We start from the raw sequence: 9,286 nt of genomic DNA, 5'->3' as shown, positions 1-9,286 counted from the left end.
ACGCATACAATACCGCAACGCAGTCTACTACTGGCTTCTGTCCTTTTTTTCTCCTCTACGGCCGTCACCCCTCTGCTACAATCGACACCATACTCCCGTATCAGCCAGACATATCAGAGTATACACCTGCGTCTCAAGCAGCCCAGCAGGCGGAAGACTGTCGACAAATCGCCCGCGCATTCACGGCTAACACCCAGTACCGCCATAAATCCAACCATGACAGCCAACACTCGACACCGCACTTCTCGTCTGGCGCTCTTATGGGGCTATGGATACCTTCCAATGCCCCTGGACTGTCTTCAAAATTTCTTGCTAAATACCATTGCCCATACCGAGTTCTGGAGCGCACCTCTCCGGTAGTTTATGTGGTGGAACCTGTCACGCCGTCCCATGATCTACGCCGGCGCGGACGCGAGATTGTTCACGTCCAGCGCCTCAAACCCTTATACGACACTGCCGTCTTGCTCACGCCGGAAGTTGCCAGGATGTCTCCTCTTCGTCCCGCGGGTAATTGTGAAGAGGAAGAAGTGCACAATGAACATGCCATTCAGTGGCATCGTGATCGCTGTGTTCGCCGCTGATCTGCCCAGTCCTGCTGATCAAGTCCTATTGATCTGCTGAATAAACCCCCCATTCTTACTGTACCTTGGTTGGCAGTCTAACGCCTCTGCTCTTTACTAGGCGTTCAAAGCTAGCCATGGCTCTCTTTCCTAGAAGCAGGCGTCTCCTAATTTCATGGCTGCAGTCTCCTTCCGGGGTAATCTTGGAGCCCAGTAAGAGAAAATCTGTCACAGCTTCCACTTATGGTTCCTTGATGCTCCAGGACTTGATAGGGCAAGATGCCATGATCTTTGTCTTTTTAATGTTCAGTTCAAACCTAAACTTCTCACTCTCACTTGTACGCGCATCAGAAGTCTCTCGAGTTCCACTTCACTTTCTGCCAATAAAGGGATATCCTCCGCATATCTAAGGTTATTGATACATTTTCCAGCAATCTTCACTCCAGCTGAAGACTCGTCCAGACCGGCCTTCATCATGATGAATTCAGCATATAGGTTAAATAAGCAGGGCGACAGTATGCAGCCTTGTCTCACTCCTTTCTCAATCGGAAACCAATCAGTAAGACCATGCTCAGTTCTGACTGTGGCCTCTTGTCCTTCATACAGGTTCCTGAGGAGACAGATGAGGTGAATTGGAACTCCCATCTCTTGGAGAGCTTGCTACAATCTTCTGTGATCTACGCAGTCAAACGCTTTCGCATAATCATAAATCATAAGTAGTTGGGTTTCTGGAACTATTTCGCTTTTTCCATGATCCAGCGAAGGTTGGCAATCACTTCTCTAGTTCCTCTGCCCTTGCGAAACCCAGCTTGCACGTCCGGAAGCTCTCGATCCACATTCTGCTGCACCCTACCTTGGAGAATGTTCAACATCACCTTGCTAGCATGCGAAATAAGCGCGATCGTGCGGTAGTAGGAAGAATCTCTGACTCTGCTTTTCTTTGGAATGGGGATGTAAACTGACCTCCTCCAATCCTGTGGCCACTGCAGGTTGTGCAAATTTGCTGACAATGTATACAGAACGTTAACAGCGTAATGGTTGAGGTTTTGAAGCAACTCAGCTAGAATGCCATTAATTCCGCTAGCTTTGTTCTTAGCAAGGCTGGCTAAGGCCCATTCAACTTCACTCTTCAGGATGCCCGGCTCGGGATCAGTAATCACAACCGTCTTATGTTGTGTTTTCACGTCCGGGTCCTACTTGTACAGTTCTTCTGTGTATTCCTGCCACCTCTTCTTTATCTCTGAGGTTTCAGTGAGGTCCCTGCCTCGTTTGCTCTTTATCACGTCCAGCTTAGCACAGAAGCTTCCTTTTATATCTTTGATTGTCTTATACAGAGCTATTGTGTTCCTCAATTGGCTGTTGTCCTCAGCTGCTTGACACTGTATGTTCAGGAAGGCATCCTTATCTCTCCTTGCTATTGTCTGAAAATCCGCATTGAGAGCCTTGTATATTTTGCTTTCCCCCATATCTTTTGCTATCCTCCTTTCCTTAACTATTTGTAAACCCTCTTATGATAACGAGTTTGCTTTCTTGTATTTCTTTTGCTTTGGAACTACCTTAGTAGTAACTTCTTGTATTATATCACGAACATCAGCCCACATCTCTTCAGGCTCTCTGTCTTCTAGATCTAATTCTTGAAATCAATTCCTCACTTCCACAACATTTTCTGATGGAATTTTATCCACATCATACCTGAAAGGCTTTCTAGTTCTTTGCGTTTTCCTCAATCGAGCTTAAATTTGGCTACAAGAAGCTGATGATCGGTGCCGCAATAGCCCCAGGCCTTGTTTTTACAGCTTGTATAGCGATTCTCTATCTCTGTCGGCAAAGAATATAATGAATCTGATTCCTGTACAGACCGTCCGGTGAAGTCCATGTGTACAGGCGCCTGTTGTGCGGTTGAAAATGAGTATTCGCTATGGCCAGGTTGTTTTTTGACAAAACTCTACTAGCCTCTGCCCAGCTTCATTGGACTCACCAAGACCGAACTTGCCTGTAATTCCGGCTATTTCATCACTGCCCACCTTAGCATTCCAGTCTGCTATGAGAAAAAGGACGTCTGATGATGGAGTGCGGTCTAAACGGCTTTGCCGGTCAGCATAAAATATTTCAACGTTAGCTTCTTCAGCAGCAGTGGTTGGTGCATAGACTTGGATAACTGTTATGTTGAAAGGGTGACCTTGGATCCGAAGTGAAATCATTCGGTCGTTTTTGGGGTTGTAGCCTACCACTGCTTTGCCCATTCTTCTGTTTACCATGAGAGCGACCACACTCCTTCTCCTAGATTCGAGCCCACATTAAAAGACATAATGTTCGCCGGAATTAAATTTTCCCATTCCGGTCCACTTGAGCTCGCTGGTACCCAAGTTATTGTTACGTGGTGGCATGACAAGCAATGGAACACGACGACACAACAGAAACAGAACGACGTGATGACATGACGATGAAATATGCTTTAATGGCCAGCGGGCCTGGCGCGAGCGCTCCGCCCAGCGCCACTGCCCGCTTCGTCATCTTCGCAGCACTACCCGGGGCCACCGAGCGATCGTCCCGATCGATTGCTAAAAATGAAATGCATGAAGCGACGATGAACACAGACAAACGATTAGGACATGAAACGATGGACACCACAATGAATGCGAAGAGGGGATGAATGCTTGCCCCGGAGCATCAGGTCCAATCTTCACCGTTTACCTGAAGCCAAGGCCCATGGACACGCCGATCGGCTTGGGCGGGGGTGCTGTCTTTGCTCGAGTGGTCGTGAGTTCGCTTCGTAGTGGTGTCGGTCGGGTCGGCTTTCGGCTCTTCCGTCGTTTTGTGCTGTAGTCAGGGCTGGGGACGGGGCTGGGGAGAGCGGCTGGTCAGGTCTAAGCACAAAGGGCTGGGGCAAAGCTGGGCGGCAATCTCCACGGGCACTCGGCCGATGGACCCGGCATACGGTTGGATTCGATAGTGCAAGGCGGGGATGGGGATGAACCGCACCTCAAACCAAATGTTACGTGGTGGCATGACAAGCGATGGAACATGGCGACACAACAGAAACAGAACGACGTATGATATGACGATGAAATATGCTTTAATGGCCAGCGGTCCTAGCGCGAGCGCTCCGCCCCGGGCCACTGCCCGCTTCGTCATAGCAATATCAATGTTTAATCTTTCCATTTCTCGCTTGACGACATCCAGTTTACCTTGCGTCATAGTTCTTACATTCCATGTTGCTATGTGTTATATCTCCTGGCAACATCGGACTTTCCGGTCGCTTCCCGACACATTCACAACTGACCGTCCTTTTGGCTTTAGCCCAGCCGCTTCATTCGTCCTGGAGCTACTAGGAATCGCCCTTTGTTCATCCCCAGTAACATGTGGGACGCCTTCCAGCCTGGGGGGCTCATCTTCCGGCGCCCTTTCAATAATGCTATTGTGATTGGCCATAGGGTTTCATTGGCAGGAAATACTGGGGTGGGTTGCCATTTCCTTCTCCAATGAATCACATTTTGTCAGAATTCTCTGCTGTGACCTGTCTATCTTGGGTGGCCCTACATAGCAGAGCTCACGACTTCATCGAGTTTCGCAAGCCCCTCCGCCATGACAAGGCAGTGATCCATGAAGGGGCGATGAAGAGAATCTAAGGCTACCATATATTTGACCGCCCTCCATGATGCCTTTAGTGAACCAAATGTGAGCAGTGTGAGCCATTCTGACGACCTTTCAAACCCTTGTGTAGAACAGCGCGAAAAACGGCAGGGACGAAGGAAGACAAGACGAGCGCTGACTTTCAACTGACAAGTTTATTGCATGCCTGCATCCATATATATGAACTCGTTCACACAATAAAATAAACAAGAACTAAACAAACACCGGAAAGTGTAAGAATGCAATCGAACCATGTGTCATCCAAAATTTCACAACGCATCATTTTCTCGTGTTCATAAATCTTACTTCACGTTCCGATAAAGCTATAGACGGGCTGCTGATACAAGTTTCCTTTATCCTGTTGATTTCTTTTGCTTCTAAAATCTCCCGAACTGTCTGGTCATTATGCCGATTGATTATTTTTGCATCCTCTAGAAATGGCTGGCAAGCGTCGGTTTTACAGTCCCTGCAGTGTATGCCCATAGTTTCTTTTACCGTACCAGAAACATTATTGTGATGCTCCATTAGTCTTCCGTTAATACAAAGCCCCGTCTGTCCGATATGTTTTCCACAAGACAGTGGAACAGAGTATACAACCCCCTTCTGGCAAACCACATAAGGGTCTTTGTGTTTTATGGTACAGCCCTGACCTATGCCTCCCGTACCATTAACTTTTTTGCACATTTTCCCTAATTTATCGGGAACCGAAAGGACAACTTTCACAAATGCCCGATTTCCTATACGTTTTAGTCTATTCGAGAGGTTATGAATATACGGAATGACCGCTACCTTTTCTTTCGTCCGCTGGTTCGTGGATAAGCTCTCCAGGCTCGCCTGAGAAGATTTTATACTTGATAAAATAGTCTCCGCTACCGATATCAACGGCTGCTTGGGTTATCCTGCGTTTTGAAGCCGTCGAGTTTGATACATGAAGCTATCTTTAATATAATGGATGCATGATTTTCTTAAAGCATTAATATAGCATGAATTCACTACACTACGCTTCGCTAATTTCGAATGTGAAGATTCGAAGGAAAGCAACGGCTTGCTGGCGCGTAGCTCATATGTCCAACACGTGTGATTAGGCTCAATTTTCAGTTTAAGATCTAGAAACCTGATCATATTGTCCGGCGGCCATTCACTGGTTAATTTTAGTGGATTCAAGACATCGCGAAATTTTCTTTCTACATCTGACTTAACGGTTGCGAAGTTATCACTATCAGGGTCTAACAGGACTAAAAAATCATCTACATACCGAAAGCATCCTAAAACATTCGAGTCACCCAAAGTTCGTTTTAGCGTTCGATCTTTTTCCGCCAGTAATAGATTGTTTAACACAGGAGCTATGCATGACCCTATGCAAACCCCTTGTTTTTGCAGGTAGGTGTCACCGTCCCAAGTGGCGAAGGTAGACGTTAAATACATACGCAAAAGTTCTAAGAAGCCCCCCACCGACAAACCTGTCTCATTCTGAAATGCTACCACCATGGGAGAGAACTCGACGTACGTCCTGCGGGAGGGAAACGTTGCATGTTTTATGGATGTCGTTCGTGGTCTTCTGATCTCTGGCTTGCGACGCACGGAGCTCACAAAGAGTTCTTTGCCACATAAAGTCAGCGTTCGCATTAGCCATGTCCGAATATTCTTTTCATTTCTTTGTCACTTTCGTAGGACCCTCTGCGGTATGTAGCTTGAGATATAGGCAGTTGCGGTAAAACCGCGTTTGTCTGTTCCATTGGGACTTGAGGATTTTGCAGATCCTGGAGCAATGTCCCTGCGATGGCTGGAATCCTCCAAAGAGCTGGAGAACGTGGACTGGCACACGTTTAGCTTTGATGAGAATAGCCAGCGTCCTGGCTTGACACACGGCGAATGCTATGTAGGTGACAAGGATGCACGGATGAACATTCATACAGTCAAAAGGGCCCGATGTACTAGAAATGAACGACGTTAAAACAGAAGCTTGGGCATGTTGGTAATCCATTGTGTAGAACAGCGCGAAAAACGACAGGGACGAAGGAAGACAAGACGAGCGCTGACTTTCAACTGACAAGTTTATTGCTTTGTGAGCTCCGTGCTTCGCAAGCCAGAGATCAGAAGACCACGAACGACATCCATAATACAGGCAACGTTTCCCTCCAGGAGGACGTACGTCGAATTCTCTCCCACGGTCCAAAGTTCGCTACGGAACCAAAGAAAACGGCTGCCGAACTTCTAGGGATGACCAGACTAGTCTCCAGAATGGCACCTGAGGCTGAGAGTGACCGGTGTGTTTCCGAGGGAGTTGACGCCGTGCTTCGCCACCAAGGTCCGGTGAACACCCTTCCAGTGGGGAAAACTCTTTCATACTTAAGACAGAATTCTTTGTGCTTGCTCCCGGCCGACAAGGAAGGGGGATTTATGGTGTTACCTTCACATCTGTATATAACTAAAGGCCACGAAGCAGTCCGTTCCTCATTTAGTAATGTGACAAACATTTCTCTAAAGAAGGTGAAAGCGGAAGCTAAAAAACTTTATAAAAACCTTAATCTGGAAACACTAAGCAAATCTATAGAGAAAAGCAAGGGTCAGGGTTTACAGCTGTGCTTTAGTGCCAAAACCCACAAACCAGATTGTCCTTTCAGAGTTATTATTTCTGAAAATGGTACGTGGCAAAAATGTGTATCAACGTATTTGAAAGGAATCCTAAACACGCTTACCCTGGATGATCCGTACTACACTAAAAGTTCAGTAGAAGTAATCCAATTTTTAGAAACCCATAGAAACAAAACAGTCATGGCTTGTTCGTTCGATGTAAAAGATTTTTACCATTCCCTGCCACATGAGGAATTGTTTTCGTGCATAGAAAATTGCATAGACAGGCAAGGGGTGGTAGCATTTCAGAATGAGACAGGTTTGTCGGTGGGGGGCTTCTTAGAACTTTTGCGTATGTATTTAACGTCTACCTTCGCCACTTGGGACGGTGACACCTACCTGCAAAAACAAGGGGTTTGCATAGGGTCATGCATAGCTGCTGTGTTAAGCAATCTATTACTGGCGGAAAAAGATCGAACGCTAAAACGAACTTTGGGTGACTCGAATGTTTTAGGATGCTTTCGGTATGTAGATGATTTTTTAGTCCTGTTAGACACTGATAGTGATAACTTCGCAACCGTTAAGTCAGATGTAGAAAGAAAATTTCGCGATGTCTTAAATCCACTAAAATTAACCAGTGAATGGCCGCAGGACAATATGATCAGGTTTCTAGATCTTAAACTGAAATTTGAGCCTAATCACACGTGTTGGACATATGAGCCACGCGCCAGCAAGCCGTTGCTTTCCTTCGAATCTTCACATTAGAAATTAGTGAAAAGTAGCGTAGTGAAATCATGCTATATTAATGCTTTAAGAAAATCATGCATCCATTCTATTAAAGATAGCTTCATGTATCAAACTCGACGGCTTCAAAACGCAGGATATCCCAAGCAGCTGTTGGTATCGGTAGCGGAAACTATTTTATCAAGTATAAAATCTTCTCAGGCGAGCCTGGAGAGCTTATCCACGAACCAGCGGACGAAAGAAAAGATAGCGGTCATTCCGTATATTCATAACCTCTCGAATAGACTAAAACGTATAGGAAATCGGGCAGGTGTGAAAGTTGTCCTTTCGGCTCCCGATAAATTAGGGAAAATGTGCAAAAAAGTTAATGGTACGGGAGGCATAGGTCAGGGCTGTACCATAAAGCACAAAGACCCTTATGTGGTTTGCCAGAAGGGGGTTGTATACTCTGTTCCACTGTCTTGTGGAAAACATTATGTCGGACAGACGGGGCGTTGAATTAACGAAAGACTAATGGAGCATCACAATAATGTTTTTGGTACGGTAAAAGAAACTATGGGCATACACTGCAGGGACTGTAAAAGCGACGCTTGCCAGCCATTTCTAGAGGATGCAAAAATAATCAATCGGCATAATGACCAGACAGTTCGGGAGATTTTAGAAGCAAAAGAAATCAACAGGATAAAGGAAACTTGTATCAGCAGCCCGTCTATAGCTTTATCGGAACGTGAAGTAAGATTTATGAACACGAGAAAAATGGTGCGTTGTGAAATTCTGGATGACACATGGTTCGATTGCATTCTTACACTTTCCGGTGTTTGTTTAGTTGTTCTTGTTTCTTTTAATGTGTGAACGTGTTCATATATATGGATGCAGGCATGCAATAAACTTGTCAGTTGAAAGTCAGCGCTCGTCTTGTCTTCCTTCGTGCCTGTCGTATTTTGCGCTGTTCTACACAATGGATTACCAACATGCCCAAGCTTCTGTTTTAACTTTCAAACCGTCTTCTCAAGGACGATGAGTGATGAGACAAGAAATGCTGCATCTGCAGGGCTCTTCATTTAGAGCATGCATTTCTAGTCACATCTGCTTAAAAAATAAATACCTGTAACTTCATAAAAAAGTTGACTGGCTAACAAGCATTAAGAAGTGTGTACTTCTTTATGCAGCATTGATATCATTTGAAGATTGGGGCTCTACTTGGACCTTCATTATCTTCAAAGGATGCGGATTAAATGCTGACTGCAGCGGGCGCTTTTCGGTATAGGCGAAAAGCAAGGCGCTCGTGTACCGTGTGATGTCAGTGCGCAATAAAAAACCTCAGGAAGTCTAATTTTTTTTAGTGTTCTACTATGCCATCTCTCATAGGCTGAGTCACTTTGGGATATTATTAAACCTCGCAGACTAAATGGCCTTCATTTAGCGGCAGTCACTTTACAGTGGAATGTCAGATAGATACGGGAGGAGCGTACTAATATAAAACTCATCCAGAATCTCATATTTTTTATCACTGACTCCGCTCAAATCGTATCTTCTCTGTCAGGATGAAATCTCCATACACAAGAACATCCCCTCAGGATATCTTCGAAACGCCCATCTGCCCCCCCCCCCCCCCCCAATCTGGTGGTAGTAGTCATGGTCTTCTTTCAAATGTGGTGTCCCATTATCAATTTTACTGCAAAATTCAGCTGCTCTCAGTTTGTCCGCTTTCAGGCCACGCAAACTGTAGGGGCATTTGATCTCTACAATGCCGTAAGACGTTTCGACAGCATCAT

Source organism: Amblyomma maculatum, chromosome 11 (genome assembly GCF_055883805.1).
Source record: "Amblyomma maculatum isolate TAMU_Amacu chromosome 11, ASM5588380v1, whole genome shotgun sequence".
Taxonomy (NCBI): Eukaryota; Metazoa; Arthropoda; class Arachnida; order Ixodida; family Ixodidae; genus Amblyomma; species Amblyomma maculatum.
The sequence above is the reverse complement of the archived record's forward strand: the minus strand, read 5'-3'. Positions refer to the sequence as shown.